Source organism: Brachycentrus maculatus, unplaced genomic scaffold (genome assembly GCF_059751285.1).
Source record: "Brachycentrus maculatus isolate JH-2025_06_01 unplaced genomic scaffold, ASM5975128v1 h1tg000061l, whole genome shotgun sequence".
Classification (NCBI taxonomy): domain Eukaryota; kingdom Metazoa; phylum Arthropoda; class Insecta; order Trichoptera; family Brachycentridae; genus Brachycentrus; species Brachycentrus maculatus.
Window position 1 is genome coordinate 2,410,797 of NW_028280815.1, and position 18,111 is coordinate 2,428,907.

The 18,111-nt window shown below is 36.2% G+C and overlaps 1 protein-coding gene across 4 annotated transcripts in view; it reads left to right on the forward strand.

Annotated features, from left to right (window-relative positions):
• The window catches only part of Mhcl (Myosin heavy chain-like), a 186,636-nt gene that overhangs the window by 74,377 nt on the left and 94,148 nt on the right, over window positions 1-18,111 (forward strand). The window lies entirely within an intron of this gene.

The following is an 18,111-nucleotide window of genomic DNA, read 5'->3' on the forward strand; positions in this document are numbered from 1 at the left end:
TCTTATCCGTCATTAAAATGCGAATTTGTGTAAACGACTACACCCTACAAAAACAATGTAAACACGTGTGTAAATAATTTCCCGACACCTCCCCTCCGGGCGAGGCAAATTTTTACTTTCGGGGATACATTAAATTAGTGTATTTGTATACATTATTGTCCGCCTACTCCGCTCTGCTACCGTTCTGTAGGTCCCGGGTTCGATTCCCAAGGGAGGTAAAATAAATATAAGTGATTTTTTCACTGTTATATTTATTCAATATTACCCTGGACTGGTACCTGAAGCGGAGGGCTGATCACCTTTCCTTCATGCGTAAACGATCAAGATAACACTGCGTTTATATGACGCAGTGCCCTATGCACCATTGGGGTGCGGATAAGGGTTTTATTATTTATTATTATTATTTGTATACATATATTTTTTTTAAATGATATGTGGATGGGTTAACCTATTCCGATTAAGGCATTGTTGACTCGCCTCCGAACGGCTTGAACAGCATTGTGCTTACCTGTTAAGAGACCAGTTGAATAAATTAAAAGGATCGCAACGTGTAGTCCCCGTATGGGATGTAATCCGCTGTCGACTACGCCCCGAGAATGACAATTCTTCGCACTTTGTGACCACCAGTGTCGGAGAAGCCACCGGACGCACTGGTTCTGAAGTGGCGACACGAACGCGACACGTCGACAGACTTGAGAAATTGATACTAGTCTTATATACTCGCAAATTGTGTGCACAGAAAAATTACGCAAGGCTAGGTATCACAGATATTTTTTTTCTATCTGAATACAAATGAAATTAAACGTTTTTGCTATTAGCCAGTTTCATTTTTGTTGATTTTTTTTATGTCAACACTTTGATAGCAAAATATGCATAAATGTGTGAAAATATTGGAATGTCATCAATTGATGACATTCCTTGGTTACTACCACTACATATTGAAATCTATTAAGACACGTGTTCCGATGCACCCAACATCATTTTTAATCACCGTTTCATAATCTCGTTGAGTGCATCGAAACACGTGCCACAATATATTTTACTCGTAATTATTACCAAGTAGAAATAACGTTTTGAAATATTGAAAAGTACCCTGTTACGCTAGTCGCTATATATTTGAAATCGAATTAATTAAATAAAACATTTATTCTTCTGTAATCTAAACTAATTAACTAACGACTATGCCGCTTTCCCACAGGGGTAGGCAGAGAGGATAGAACGTCATACCCTCCTCGTTCATGCGTCTCCTCATACATACCCGCCGATTATTCCGACTCCTGACCTGACCACTTTTGAAGTATTTGAAATACTTGATCATACCAATTTTTCCTCAGTCTTCCTCTGCTTATAGGTCCAACTACATTCGCCACATAAATTTGTCTTGCTGTAATCGTTAATCGTTAATCGTTAGATGATACTGTATTTGATGAATGGAATTTAAATGTGAAAGGAATGTTGTTGTGTTGATGGCACATTGGTGACCACTCACTTAGAGCTACCTAGTTATTCTTATTTGTAAAAACAAATGTCAAAGTACTATCGAGTTATTACTGACCATCTTTCACCACTTTACTACATAACATTATGGTATATAGGGGATATGATAAATTCATCCCGTGTGACAGGAGTCTTTTAGGAGCTGATTCTACTTTTGTGTTTTTTACATTTTTTTTTCGAAGGTTCGAACATTGTGAATGCGAAAGACGTACCAATGTGAAAAGCGCTTAAGAGACAAGTTTGCGCTATTGTCATGGTAATTCACCTGTCGGATTTACATTGTCGCGATCTGATACCGTTCTCCATCTCGCTCCTTCATTACCATAAGTCCGTTTAAATACTCCAAGTGACATTCTCTGCACGCGTTACAACCGGTATCTTTGTTATGTATCCATCTTTTATTTCTTTAACATACCAGCGCCGGGATTCCATATTTCCTGGGCCTGTTAGTAAAAAGACAAATATTCATCTCCTTCTTCTTCGTCATCATGAGCCCTCTGTCCTCCACTGCTGGATATAGGCCTCTTCCGTATATTTCCTCCGGTCGGTTGCTGCTTGCAGCCAGTTTCTACCCCCCACAGCGACTATGTCGTCGGACCATACATTTTTCTTTTTTCTCCCAAGGTCTCAATCTTAAGATTTTGGGGTCCATCTTATGGGGTTCTGTCTTGCAATATGTCCTGCCCGCTGCTATTTGAGTCAGTAAAGTGTTCAAATAAAAGTAAAAATAAAAATAATGTTTTACTTTTCACCTGTAGATGACAACATCTGTAGTTTTCGAAACCAGTCGTGTGTGATGAAATAAAACTCATTAAGTGGTATTATTTATGTTTTTAATTTTGTAAAAGTACTGGACATACTCAAAATATTGTAAATAATTGAAGTTAATGGTATCAGGCATTGATTCTGCCTTAGTTCACATACTCGTAAGTGATTGGGAAATGTTGATGTTACTCCACCCATATGAATCTAGCTTTCACTTTGCGACAATATGTGATTTATACGTACTAAAGATGTCACGAAAACGAACCAATTTTCCACTCATTTGCACAATAGGTTTTCTTCCAATAAATACACAATTTTTTTGACAATAGAGTATTATCACTCGGGAGGAATATATAATTTAACATACTGAAGGATCGTGTAAGACTCGTTTTGTGTTTATAACAGCCGATATAATCAATATTTTCGTTCATCATTTTCTTTTGCAAAATTCGCCTTCGTAAAAACGTTGTTTTCGTAAGTTGGTAACGAATGACGTCACAGAAACGAATCCACACCACTAATATTATAGCTCTATAAACCAGATACATAAAGGGATACGTCCCATAACACTCCCGATGACGTAAAATTTGATGACGTATAGCGGTGTCCGTTTTTTGTTTTATTAAAATATCTAAAGTTTAAACCTTCATATCTCCCTTACTTCACTACAGATTTCAATAAGAATGCTACCGATAGTCTTTTAATTTTTTTATATTTATTTAGTAGCCAATAATAACACATCATTAGAATGATCGATTTTTTCATTAATTGATTCGGCAGTCACTTTGTGGTAAAATCTATCCTTTTTTAATTGTTTTTTTTTTACTTAGTAAATACCACTATTTCTGATCCATTCCTGAACCTTTCTCGACCTTGTCCATTCGACGGTTATAAAAATATGAGATCCTGCATACATATGTAAACTTTGCGTCCATATATGTACGATTATTTAAAGAATCCAGTTTTCTGCAGTAAATGTCGGAAAATTATTCGTAATAAAAATAATGAATCCATTAAAAAAATATTGATATGATATTTTTATGTCCGCGAGACGTGATGGGCCCAGCATAAAGCGCACTGCTGATGTCGAACTAATCAACATAATTTGTTTGCTGACGCACTTACGAGATAAATCCTTATCTGGGAATTTCAAATCAATTTTTAAATCGACTCTGAATTTTGTGTAGTATCATTTCTTAGTTCAATAAAAAAATCAAATTTAGATATATTGTAAATATGGCAGACGTTTTAACTAACTAACTAACCATCAAGCCGCTTCCCCGCAGGGGTAGGCATAGAGAATAGAGCGCCACACCACTCTGTCCTTGCAAACATTCTTCGCCTCTTCCACGTTCATGCATCTCCTCATACACACCCGCCGATTGTTACGACTCCTAACCTGACCACTTTCAAGTATTTGGCATACCTGATCGTGCCATGTTTTTATCGGTCTTCCTCTGCTTCTTTTCCCGCTAACATTCGCCTCATAAATTTGTTTTACCGTTCTTTCCTCACTCATTCGTTCTACATGTCCAAACCATCTCAACACACCTTTCTTAGTTTTATCGATAGTGCTTATCTCAGATTTGCATTCCTTCCTTATTTCACTATTCGCACATCTATCATACATCGTTTTGCCGCACATTCTTCTGAAAGATAGCATTTCGACTGCATTCAGTCTACTTTCATCCTTCTTTTGCCAATTCCATGTTTCACTTCCATACATTGTTAGCCCATACGAGTTGGAACCAGGACTCCGTTGTGCACTGTTAGTTTAGCTTCCGGTGATAGGTTTTTATTTGCTATAACTGATTTCAGTGCACCATTAACTTTGTTCCCAGCATTCACTCTCCTTTCTATGTCTTTATCAATCTTTCCATCCCTAGAAAACATACTACCCAAATACACGAAATCCTCTACCTGTTCCAAAATCTCTCCGTTTACCAATATTTCACATTCAGACCTTCAAAAACCATAATTTTGGATTTGCTAACAACCATTTAAATAAATTATCTTTAAAGTTTGAAATTAAACAAGCTGCGAACTTTTTTATTGTTACATACATTTTTACGGTTTAATTTATTACCTAGACTTTTTTACTTACTTAAAAAAAATACCATATTCTAGTAACGATATACCTATCCAAAAAGTTGACTAAGCTCTTGTGCTTGGAGAGGGACTTACACTCAATATTTATTTATTTTATCCTATTAAGGCCCGATATGATACGATAAATCGCAACTAATTTTCCTTGAATTTAAACCCAGGTAACATATTGACATAATTGTTGCTTAAAACACTTTTTTGTATTGAAAATAGTATTTTTTCGAAATAAATATATGGGTTAAAAAAAAGAGTTATGAAAGCTAAGGACTTGCAGAATAATAAAAAATATATATTTCAATATTAATTCTTTAAAACAAAACAAATTCCAATATATATATTCTAAAAAGATCGTGGACAACGTGTGTGGCTTCCCGTGCAGCCGGTCGCGTACTGAATTCGCACATTTGAGAGTACATCCTTAATTAATCTAGTGGTTTTATTGTTACATCCGCATAATACACTGCCTTTATAGATTATTTCCAAGAAATTTGAGAGCGGTTGAAAAAGCAGTAAAACAGATTTTTCTAAAAAATTTAAACGGTTTTTTAGTGGATCTTTTATGGATTTACTGTAAAACTCTATCAAGATTGTTAGCCGCATTAAACGTGAACTGTGACAGAACGATATTTGAAAAAATCAAGATCATAATTCAAATGGCATTTAATGTTCATATAAAATTCAGACTGAATGCAGTCGAAATGCGATCTCTCAGAAGAATGTGCGACAAAACGATGTATGATAGATGTGTGAATAGTGAAATAAGGAAGGAATGCAAAGCTCAGATAAGCATTATCGATAAAATTAAGAAAGGTGTGTTGAGATGGTTTGGACATGTAGAACGAATGAGTGAGGAAAGAACGGTAAAACAAATTTATGAGGCGAATGTTAGTGGGAAAAGAAGCAGAGGAAGACCGAGAAAATCATGGCTCGATCAGGTATGCCAAATACTTGAAGGGTTAGGAGTCGTAACAATCGGCGGGTATGTATGAGGAGATGCATGAACGTGGAAGAGGCGAAGAATGTTTGCAAGGACAGAGTGGTGTGGCGCTCTATTCTCTCTGCCTACCCCTGCGGGGAAGCGGCGTGATGGTTAGTTAGTTAGTTAGTTTTTATAAAATTCAGTAAAATAAAATAAATGGAAATAATTTTATTAATATATTTAATATTTATAACATTTATTTTGTTTTTAGTCATTTTTACTGTTTTTTTTAAATATCAGTAGTGTTAGTATTATATATAACCACTCACTGAAATTTTAGTCTTTCGGTTCGAGACCTAACCTAACCAATGTATGGAAGTGAAGTATGGAGTTGGCAAAAGAAGCATGGAAGTAGACTGAATGCAGTCTTAATGGGATCTCTCAGACTAATGTACGGCAAAAGGATGTATGATAGATGTTCAAATGGTGAATAAAGGAAAGAATCGCAAATCTGTGATAAGCATGTTCGATAAAATTAAGGAAGGTGCGTTGAGATGGTTTGGACATGCGGATCAAATAAGTGAGGAAAGAACGGTAATTTTTAATTTTTAACAGCGGAAGAGACCAAGAAAAACTTTCCATGATCAAGTACTTCGAATACTTGAGTGTGGACAGGTCAGGAGTCAGAATAATCGGCGGGTATGTATGAGGAGATGCATGAATGTGAAGAGGCGGAGAATGTTTGCAAAGACAGTGGTGTAGCATTCTCTTCTTTCTGCCTACCCCTGCGGGGAAGCAGCGGCATGGTTGGCTGGATAGTTCTTTTAAATTTTTGATAATTACATTCGGTACAATAAAGTGCCATTACAAAACATTATAATATAAAATTATTATAGGTGAGTCAACTTGATATGAAACATCTTTCGTCTTTTTATATGAAAAAAGATGGAAGTCTGAGAATCTCAGGGCTTACGACCCGCCATTTGGCTGACTTAATCGATCAGTTTATACGCTTGTGTAACGTTCACCATTCTGCCCATTATCATCCATATTGCATTAGTTTTTGAAACCTGTATATATGCATGGATGAAACGGTGATTGGAGCGCTACGTGCGTGCAGTCAAGGGATAACTGGAGAAGAGCCATTGCTTCCACAAGGGTCACGACCCTCAGTAACGAATAGTGATAGGTAGAAGAAGTAGGTACTCGCATATATGCAATGGTCTCGGCTGCCTTCCGCATGCGGGTAGTAATTTTGATAGATCTTGAAGTATGTCTGATTGTGGCGCCACCTGTTGAGAAATTTGTGAAGTATTTATTTACACTTATTACGACCCACTACCCACATTCATATTGATCCCTGGCGAAACTTCACACTGTTAGTGATTAACAATTATACCGTGTCGGGTTTGGCTCCCGGCAGTGCAGATCGCGGCCCTCGGATCCCAAACGCCTTGTCAATTACGAATAGCACGCATCCTACACGGATTACAGCTTACTAGGTGACGCAATCGCAATGAGCGGCCACCTTCGGTGCAACAGCCGTCGGCGATGCAGAAATGACGAATGATTGCGACGTTATATATCGTTCACTCCTTTCAACAACGTCATATCAAAAATCGTCAATTTTCAGCTGTACATGTTTTCGGAATGTCCAGAAAATGTACTATATCCCAGCAAAAGCGGCATATTTTAACTTAATATTTACCCGCTACAGGGCAGAAAGTGTTGTTTCTGCATTTTGAAGAAAATGTATTGTTAAATGATTTTTTTTAAATATTTTTTAAATGGAGAAAAAACCTTTATGTTTTACCTAAAAATATCTGTAGCACAGTAAAAAAGTTCAATAAGTGGCTTGATATTTATTTTTGATACATTTCATTATATTCTGAACTTTAAAAACGATCTCCTGAAAAATCTAGTTTTTTGATGTATGACGTTGTTGAAAGGAGTGAGCGATATGTACACCGTATTCAGAAATCACGTTGATATTTGAATGTGTGGTGGTGAAGCATGGGGTTGGCAAAAGAAGGATAAAAGTAGATTGGATGTAGTCGAATATGCTATCTCTCTTCTTCTTCTTCATGAGCCCTCTGTCCTCCACTGCTGGTTATAGGCCTCTTCCCCTTCTTTCCATTTCCTCCGGTCGGTTGCTGCTTGCAGCCAGTTTCTACCCCCCATAGCGACTATGTCGTCGTACCATCTCTTTGGGGTCTTCCGACATCTCTTTTGTTCTCCCAAGGTCTCCATCGTAAGCATTTTGGGATTCATCTTATGGGGTCCTGTCTTGTAATCTGTCCTGCCCATTGCCATCTCTCAGCGCGGCAAAACACGCGTATTTAGAAATCAAGTTTGTATTTGTATAATGGTGAAGCGTAGATTTGGCAAAAGAAGGATACAAGTAGATCGGATGTAGTCGAATATGCGATCTCTCAGTGCGGCAAAACCCCCGCATCTAGAAATCAGGTCGGTATTTGAATGTTTGGTAGTGAAGCAAGTAGTTGGCAAAAGATGGATGAAGGTAGACTGGATGAAGGATGCAGTCAGAATGCGATCTTTCAGTGCGGCAAAACCATGTATGATAGAATTGAAGTTCAATTGAAGTATAAATATTACTTTCGAAACTTGACCAGCATACGTATGGTTGTCAATCATGGATATTATGGCGAATGTTACACGTATGATTTGTCATATAACCAGCCTATGACAGTTCGTAAGCCCTGTATGTCGTTGAACCTACATATTATTCTTCATCTATGTTGAGATATCAATAAAAATCTGTATGAAAATGTACGGTTTTGCTTACTGAAAATCCCAAATACACGTGATACCCATGCTAAAAAATGCGAAAATTGAAGTAAAGTTAAAATTAAAATGTAACTTTGTTTTAAAATCACTTTAATGATTTTAAAACAAAGTTACACTTTAATTATAAAATGGAAAATCACAAAGTAAGTGCTTCAAATATAAATTATATGAAGTAAAATTGTTTTGATTTCAGGATTCGAAAGAATAAAATGTTTAAAATCTCGGCGATTATCTGGTTTGTGTATTGTACATATAAGTACTCGTATGTCGGCTTAGTTTAGCTGATAAGGAATGCAACTACGCAACGGTTGTCAAGTTGGTATGTAAGTTGATACCGAATATGCGGGCCGCTGCTGCCATTCGTGCAAAAATGCGGACAAAAATTTTAGGAGCTAGAACGGGCGGCCATATAGGGTCTCTGTGCTCTGCGTTAGTCAACATTAGATCGATTATATAAGGAAATGTATTGGGATGAGAATATGGGTGTCTGGGCATTTACAGGGCTGTGATTGGCTGGTACTTTGTACACTGTACAACATCTATATTAACAGATGGAAGTCTTCTTCTTGTTTAGTTATGACTGTGTCCTGTTATTCTCTGGTCCACTCCTGGGAGGTGGAAGACCAGCTGTCTCTCCATCGTTTAGGTGGTCTTCGTGGGGGCCTGTTACCTTTTATATCGCTGTCTGCTGCTATCCTCACCACTCGATCCGAACTTGCTCTTCCCACATGATTTCTCCAGAAACGTCTTCTTACTCTTCTTCATCGCACAACATCGCAGATTTTTCTTATTTCAGAGTTTCTTACCTTGTCGCGAAGTGTTAGGCCTGCAATGGGTCATAGTCTTCATTTCGATGGTTTTGTGAAGGCTTTTCGTTCTCGTGGTGTCAGCTCTTGTTTCTATGTCATGATCTGTCTTATGCAGGTCATATAAATCCACACTTTACTATCTTTCAGCATGTGTTTATTTCTCCATACAGCATTTTTTAAGCATACATGGAAGTCAACGAAGTAAATGCCAATTTAAACCAAACGAAAATATCAGTTTCTGATTTGATTACTGTTACTCGTCCTTTTTAGGGCCTGCGGAATATATTGTCGGCGTTCTCAAAAAGGACCACGGATAGATAGAGAAGCTCCATTCGGTTTTTCAGAAGTGATGGAAAGGAACATAACCAAAAAATGTCATATTATGTTAGATCTAAATTATCTCTGCACCATCGCGAAAGAAAAGCAATTAAAAATATCAAAAAGTCGAAGTCCATTAGTTGGACAAATTATGTATCGAAGTTTTGCTACAGGGAGTCCAAAATCACGAGGAGCATAGATACACGATTTGCGTTGTACGATATAAGCGGATAAAGCCAAAAAATACTCGGAGAAGGACGCTAAATTCACAACAATTTATCTATGTTTCCGCTATAATTGATATTAATGATGCCATACATATATCATACCATGATCCGTATAATTGATTAAGTTTCATGAATTGATTCGGCAGTCACTTTGTTGTAATACTTATTCATTTTTCATTTAAGTTTTACCTGGTAAATACCTCAATGGTATTACTAAAAATCTATCGTGACACGTGATTCGATTCATTCCGCATCATCTGGTGTTTGAAAATGGTGCGGAATGCATTGAAACACGTGTCACAATAGATAATATTTACCTTTTTTTATTATAATTTATTAATTATTATTTAACTATTTAGAAAAATAGTGGTATTTACCAAGTAATACTAAAATTAAAATAGATTTATATTATCCACTGACACTTCGTGATGGAATTGCATTTTTAATTTATTATTAGATTAAAACCAATATTTTTAGCTTTTCCACTTTTTTATTTGACCAGCGACCGGGTTTCGTCGTTACCGACATCATCAGACTGGTCCACCCAGACGTGACAGACATGTCGGTAACGACGAAACCCGGTCGCTGGTCAAATAAAAAAGTGGAAAAGCTAAAAATATTGGTTTTAATCTAATAATAAATTAAAAATGCAATTCCATCACGAAGTGTCAGTGGATAATATAAATCTATTAAAAATGAGTTTTTTAATAATTTTTTTAAAAATATAGTCATTCTTGCAACAATGGGAGGAGCCCTCCATTACGTCTATGCGACCTTCGGTGACTTGAGATAGAAATCTCTATGCTGAAGAAGCCCGCCTATTTAGCATATCTGTTCTCTGACACACATTTTGCAACGTGTAGGTACCCTGTAGATGCTGCCTCCGGCCTTCTTCTATTCGCTACAACTATTGGAAGGCCGGAATTACAGAGACCAACTGGCAAAGACCACACATTCGGGTCGTGCTCTGTGTAATGGATTAAGTTTCATTAATTGATTCGGCAGTCATTTTGCGTAGTTTGTGCCTTCGCACATGCCCTACGCAATCACAAAAATAAAATTTTTAAAATTTTCTTACTTAGAGTTTGAATGAATGGAAATTACATTTTCTTTAAATTCCAACAATTTCTCATATTTAAATAATAAAGTCGCTAACAAATGGAAAGAGAGAATGTGTGAAATCAACTGTTTCTAAAAACAGATGATAGAAAATGATGCAAAATGCATCGAAATACGTGTCACATTACATTTAAAAAAATGTGGTATTTACCAAGTAAAACTTAAATTTAAAACGGGTAGATATCGATTGATTCATTTCTATCGCGTGAAAATCATGCATTTTTTAAAATTACTGTATCTATGTATAACAGCGGTTCCCAACCTTTGGTACGCGTACCACTGGTAGTACGCGAGTAGATAGTAGGTGGTACGCGAAACATAATCAGTAAGTATATAAAATGTTTAAAAAAAACAGATACAAAAATGATTAAAACAATCGTATTTTATTAATTAAAAATATACAATACTGTTGTTATTGTGTAAAAATTAAAATTAGTCGTTAAAAAAAAGCTTAATTACATGTCCCAGTTTTGAATTTATACAAGAAATGAGCTTTGGCAACTTTTATTTAAAAAAAAAAACCCTGTGATATGTATATGTAAAGTTTAAATGTCTCATTTTTATCAGAAAAAATAAAACCTTGGGTATGTTTTAAAAACTTGAAAAAATTGAGTTTTGGGAAATATAGTCACCATATAAAGTTTAAAGTGCAAATAGAATAAGAAATTTCTCGAAATACAATAATTTTTACTATGTGGTACAATTAAGCGTGATGTACTACCAAGTGGTACACGAGCCAAACAAGGTTGGGAAACGCTGATGTTCGAGTATATGCATCTTTAAACATCTTCGTTTCATTTCGAAGGGTTAAAAATATAAAAACATTTTTTAAATTTAATTTAACTCTAATGTATGGAAGTGAAACATGGAGTTGGCAAAAGGATGAAAGTAGACTGAATGCAGTCGAAATGCGATCTCCCAGAAGAATGTGCGACAAAACGATGTATGATAGATGTTCGAATAGTGAAATGAGGAAAGAATGCAATGCTGAGTGTGTTGAGATGGTTTGGACATGTAGAACGAATAAGTGACGAAAGAACGGTAAAACAAATTTACAAGGCGAATGTAATTGGGAAAAGGAGCAGAGGAAGACCGAGAAAAACATGGCACGATCAGGTATGCCAAATACTTGAAAGTGGTCAGGTTAGGAGTCGTAATAATCGGCGGGCATGTATGAGGAGATGCATGAAGAGGCTAAGAATGTTTGCAAAGACAGAGCGGTGTGGCGTTCTATTCTCTCTGCCTACGGCGTGCGGCGTGATGGTTAGTTAGTTAGTTTTTTTAACCCTTATCCGCACCTCAATGGTGCATAGGGCACTGTGACATATAAACTATGACGGTCGTCAGCCCCGTAAATGCCCAGACTTCCATATTCTTCTTCATCTTTGATGAGATGTCAAAAAATAATATAAACGCAGTGTTATCTTGATCGTTAACACATGAAGGAAAGGTGATTAGCCCTCCACTTCAGGTACCAGTCCAGGGTAATATTGAATAAATATTAGAGTGAAAAAAGTTAGTTATGTAGTTAAGTTAGTTAGTTAAATTTTTATTACATTTTTGTCCCTTTTATGAATGATTGATGAAATTGCACTTGATATGGAACTCTGTTGTATGACAGAGTGTTTCTGGCATTTCTCAAAATCTTGAATGGGGGCGCAGAACTCGATACCCAGATGGAAATAGTCAAATCGGAGAATGGCGTTTCGTAATCCGAAATTAGTCCGCCAGTTGGAGCGGTGCACAGCGGCGTATCTCGTAGTTCGAGCGAAGGTAGGCAGGTACCAACGTATGTATGCATTGGGAGAATACTTAATGGAGATTTTTGTAAGATGATTTACTCGATACGTCTATTTGTGTTTACTGTAATAAGTATTATAATTATATTACCCTACCTATATATGTTCAGTAAAACTTCGATATAACGATCTTCGGATATGACGAACAAAAATCCGGTCAAATCATTGACTATTCGTCATATAACGAAGTTCAACTTTATTACAAGCATTTTCGTTATTTTAGTGAGTCGATTATATACAAAAAAACAGCAAACTTCAAAACTGCAAATAAAACTTGATTCACGACATTTTGAGTGTTCACAAAATATGGATTTGTATTGTTTATTATTTAACTAAATCAGTTCATATTGAATAATTTTTCTTTTTGATTTATTTATAATCAGTTTTGTGCAACTTTCGGCTTTAACGGATACCCCTCCAATTACTTAATTATATCGAGGTTTTACTGTACTTTTGCATGGATATAAATTAGGTAAACAAATGGTTACGCCATCTACCTAACATTGATTTTCTATGTAAGTTTACTGTACGTTCTGCCCCTAAATGTCTCTCTGTCTGCGTGTTTTTGTTTTTTTTTCCCTAAAAATACTGTTAGAGCTAAGAAAAAACTTTCTCAGTAAAAAAGGATTGTCATTAAATTATCTACAAAATGGCAATTATTTAATTTTTATGAGACGTATAGGTTCTGAAATATAACCACTTACATTATGTTGAGTGTTCCCAAATCTGGGTTTGGAGTTAGGAGTTCTTAGGAGTTATTAATATTTACATCTCAGCATAGATAAAGAAGAATATGGAAGTCTGCGTATTTGCAGAAATAACAAATTCATCGAAATATTATAAGTTTACGAAGTGGTACAATTGAGCGTGATGTCTCTTTTGTCTCGCGTACCAAATGGTTGGGAAACGCTGATGTAATTGGTACACAATAAATAATTAATGAAAACTCATTCCTTATCGTTAGGCTTCGACAACACGCCTATCTCATTCTGCAATTGTTCCGCTCTTTCTTGGATTCCATTATCCTAACGCTCGTTTGTATCGGCGATTCAATCTATCCGTTTAATTTAATTTAATTATTTCCGTTAAAATTATATTCTCTTTGTCCGCAACAAAAGGGAAATTAAATTTTATCGTCAGTGGAAATTTAAAACGCTACATGCGCGTATTCACAAAACACGTTAAAATATATATTTTGTTTATTAAAAGCATTGTTAACTTCGTGGTATGGGAATCTCTCCTTAGCGCGTTGCTCTCACGAAAGTCAGTATCATACATGATAAAATTAGTGAAGGACATCAGTACCAAGCTAGGACACAAAATGCCGAACTCTCGTCTAGTGGAACGGAAGGCTTCTCCCGAGGAGTTTACGCGGTTTTCTCCCAGCAATGAGCAAATCCTAAGATGTTCCTGATTGGCTCACACTACTTCATCTTCCTGTTCCCAACACAGATTACAATGAAACATGTTTTTTTTAGCTAGAAGAAACAAAAATCTATGCAATGATCTAGAAGAATTGGACTAGGTTGCGCAGCCTTTGGAATACTCAACATTAAGAATAAAGATATTTCCATGGTCTGGAAACTATATCTGTCAACTTTATAACCTCGACCGCAGGGACCATACATAAATTGAGATATGCACTGCGGTCTATGGAGAGACAAATCCTAGCCATAAGTCTGAGAGATGAAATCAGAAATGAAGAAATCAGATGCCGGACAAGTCCATGTGATAGATCGCGTTGCCAGACTGAAATGGCTTTGGGCGGGTCACGTTGCGGGACAGGCAACGAACAGATGAGCATCCAGAGTTCTGCGGTGGAGACCGTAGGACATGAAGAGAGTAATAGGCCAGCCCCAGAGAAGATGGGCCGATGACATTGTCCCCGTTGCGGGTAATAAATAATTAGATTGAAAAATTCCAAACGAGAGACGTCTGGATGGCATTATGAGAGACCTACATCCAGCAGTGGAGAGACGGCTGACAAAGAAAGAAGAAGTAGCATTTACAAACATTCTCGCCAATTCGCGCTTCGGGCTGTTTAATTGAATGGATTACTATCTTTGCGCAGTAATCATTCAACGGTTAGTGACAGTTTGCGAGTCGAGTACCTAAGTAAATTACCTTATGCAAGTATAATAATTCTATCAGTCCAACACAATGCGGTGGCCGGTAGCATTGTTGTACTGGGGGGGACGTCTGATATTGCGAAATCGATTTGTGCAAATGACTAAATTTACTGCGAGGGAACTGGTTTGCTCGGAAATATTGTATTAGACCGGTATATTGCCATAAATATCATATTAACCTGGTGAATGCCTGGAATAACTAAGCTAATGCACAACATTTTGAGTGTGTCCAAATACTTGTTCACAAAATCTGGATTATCTCCACTTAAAGGAGTTATTTTCATATTATTTTTTGACATCTTATCAAAGATGAAGAAGAATATAGGAGTCTGGGCATTTACAGGGCTGACGACCGTCATAGACTGGTTTAAGTTATCACTACACACGTGTAACATTCACCAATTCTACCCATTTTTGACAACCACACTACTCAAATTATTGGAAGTTCTATATAGGTATATTAACCAATTTTGAAACATTGTTATTAAATCACTAGAACTTCACTAGAGACATCTATTGGTGGGATGAAAAGAAGCTTTTTATTGAGCAGAAACTCTTTTATTAGTATGTGAAGTCCGAATCCTGGATTATAATCACACACATATAGACTTCCATATTCTTCTTCATCTTTGATGAGATGTCAAAAAATAATAAGGTAATGCACATACTCGTACACAAAATAAGGCATTTTTAATAACAATTTTGTTCGGTAAATAACACTATTTCATTATTTCATTATTTAAAAAAAAAGAATAACCCGCAAAGCCTCTACTTCTAGAGGCTTTGCGGATTATTCTTAATAGGTTAGGTTAGGCTTGTCTCCAGGTAGGATAGTTAAGATGGGGAAGGTAAATGTGAAAGAACACCGCAAACACCCAGACCAATCGAAAATAAATCTTTACCCCGCGACGCCAGTGTCGCAGTCGAGCGTCTACCCAGCTACGCCACGGCGTCTGTCTTAAATCGTAAATTAAATCTTTTTTGACGCGTGTTTCGATGCGTTGTATTATTACACACACACACATCATAAAAAAAATGTATATACAACAAATTATAATAAAATAATTAGGCGAATGTAGTTGGAAAAAGGATCAGGAAAAGACCGACAAAAACTTGGCATAATAAGTATTTCAAATATCTCACAAATACCACCCCCATTGATAAATATCAACCCCAAGGTAGACGACTCCCGGGCAGATCACCTAAGAAATGGATTGACAGCTGGAAATCGACATAGCAGGAGGCTAATCCCTCTTAAAAACATGCCACAAGCCCTACAGTTCCCTACACCGTGTAGAAGAAAAAGAAGAAATGCCACTATTTCTTAAAATCTATCGTGACACGTGTTACAATGCGTTCGGCATCATTGATGCGGAACACATATCGAAATACGTGTAATTAACCAAGTAAAATTAAAAGGAAAAATTAAGGATGTATTTTTGGCTGTGATTTTACTTGCCGCGTGGGTGCGAGCATTAACAAAAATTATGCCATTATCGGCATAATTGAGTGCACGCACTCTCGGCTGATGTATTTTATTGACTGGCAGCTGGTTAATTGATTCGGTCAATAATGAATATTCATCCGCAATTATCTCCACAGATCGAGGTGGATAGCTCAATCCGGCAGCACTTAGTGGTCGAGTGCCTCGAGTGGTGTGGGTAGTCCACTCGGACTGCGACGGTCCATCGAGACCTCCCGATTTGGCGAGTCCAGTCTGGCCAACTGGTGTTTTAAAACCAAATTAATTATTTTGCCATTAATTTCCCGAACGTCCTTGTGTATTTTTTGTTTGTTAGTTTGTGGCAGTTTTGTTCTTGTCCATTTTCCTAAGAAACTTATTACGTTAAACTTTTCCGTTTTGCTATTGTAACCGTTCTGTTATTATTATCCAAAAAATCGAAGAAAATTATTTTCTTAATTGATATGCAATACCTTTTTATGTTTTAAATATTTTAAAAAAATTATTATTTGATTTCGAGATCTTCCGTCTTAAAAGAGACCAGAAAAATGGTGACGTTTAACCATTTTAGTTTTGGGTTAAAATTCCAGATAAAACACATTAAATTTCAGTCCTGGGCACTTCTTGTCTATGCAGCAGTTTTCACCGCTTTCTATATAGAGCCAGGTTTTTCTGTTCTTTAACTGCTCCATATAGCTCCGTCTTGTTTTCCTTCGTCTGTTTCTTTATTTTTCTTCTATATTATGGTACTGATTAGTTCGTCTTTTTGCTTGATATATCCTCTCATTTTCCATGTATTGTTTTCTTTTGTTTCTAATGAGGTCCTTTTTACTTTCTCTCTTTTTTTACCTCTTTGCTTGTCACTCTTTCCATTCAGCTAATTATTGAAGTCAAACACCTTTAAAATATATCTTTCCCTCTTAGTCATCATTCGAGTTCCATTATACCCCAGATATGTTTTTTCTACCTTTTCCGTTGTCAATATTATTGAAGTGATCTTTTCTTATTAAATTCCTATTTAACCACATCCATTCTGCTCTTTATTTCATTAGTGCATTTTGAGTATTCTCTTATTCTTCATAGATACTTTCATGATGTGCCTGAACCCCATGTAAAAACTGATTTAGTCAAACCGCGGTGTGTAGTATTATTAATTAAAACAATATCTGCATAATAAACCCAGAAAAGATCAATTGGCTTCTGAATGGAATTGATTGTACTCTATTGAATAATATTTAAAAGAGATTTTTTCCCATTGTGTTAGTTACTGAATTTTCCAAAATCAGTGGGACGTCGGGAGTAAAGATGTGTACCACATCTATAACAGACGCTTTTCTCGCATTTTGTCGATCGTTGGAGATACTGGCACCGCCGTTCTGCATGGGTAGGAACCTGTTATATTAACGACGCATTTAGTGATTAGTGATTACCTTTTCGATTTAATCTTGTTAAAGTAAATCGATAAACTGTAAAAGTATCCAGAGTCATTTGTCTTAATTTAGTCTGTCAGTTAGATGGGTGCAGTATACATTGTGGAGTACCGGCTTCACGGCCGTTCGGTGTTACGGTCTTTATGCAAGTCTTGCCAGTGGCGCTACTTTGAATAGACATGGTTTTTAACGATAGATTTCAAATTTCATGACAACAAACTATTACTTAAGTACCTAGAATTGTAAAGCTATATAAGGACCGTCAGTCCGTTTGATCTTCCATTTGAAAATGCCATAACAAAGCGAATTAATTGTCACAAAATGTATTTTTATGTGTTTGCAACTATAAAATACAACTTAGTGGACTCAAAAAATTAGTGTTTGATTTAACATTTAACATATAAATTATAATGAAGTTCTACAAATTAAACGCCAAATCTTTAAACAAGTATTATACTTATGTTTGCTGGTTATCTCGATTCTAAACGTAACATTTTAATTTTGAAAAAAATATTGGAAAATGCCACAAATTTTTAACTATTTGATTAAAAAACGCTTAAACAAATTTATGAGGTGAATGTAGTTTGAAAAGGAGTAGAGGAAGACCGAGACAATTTTGAAACGATCAGGTACCAACATATGTCAAATACATAAGAGTTGTTTTGTGTTTTGTATCAGCGGGAACATTAAAAGGGGGAGGCTTTGGTAGTTTTTATGTGTATT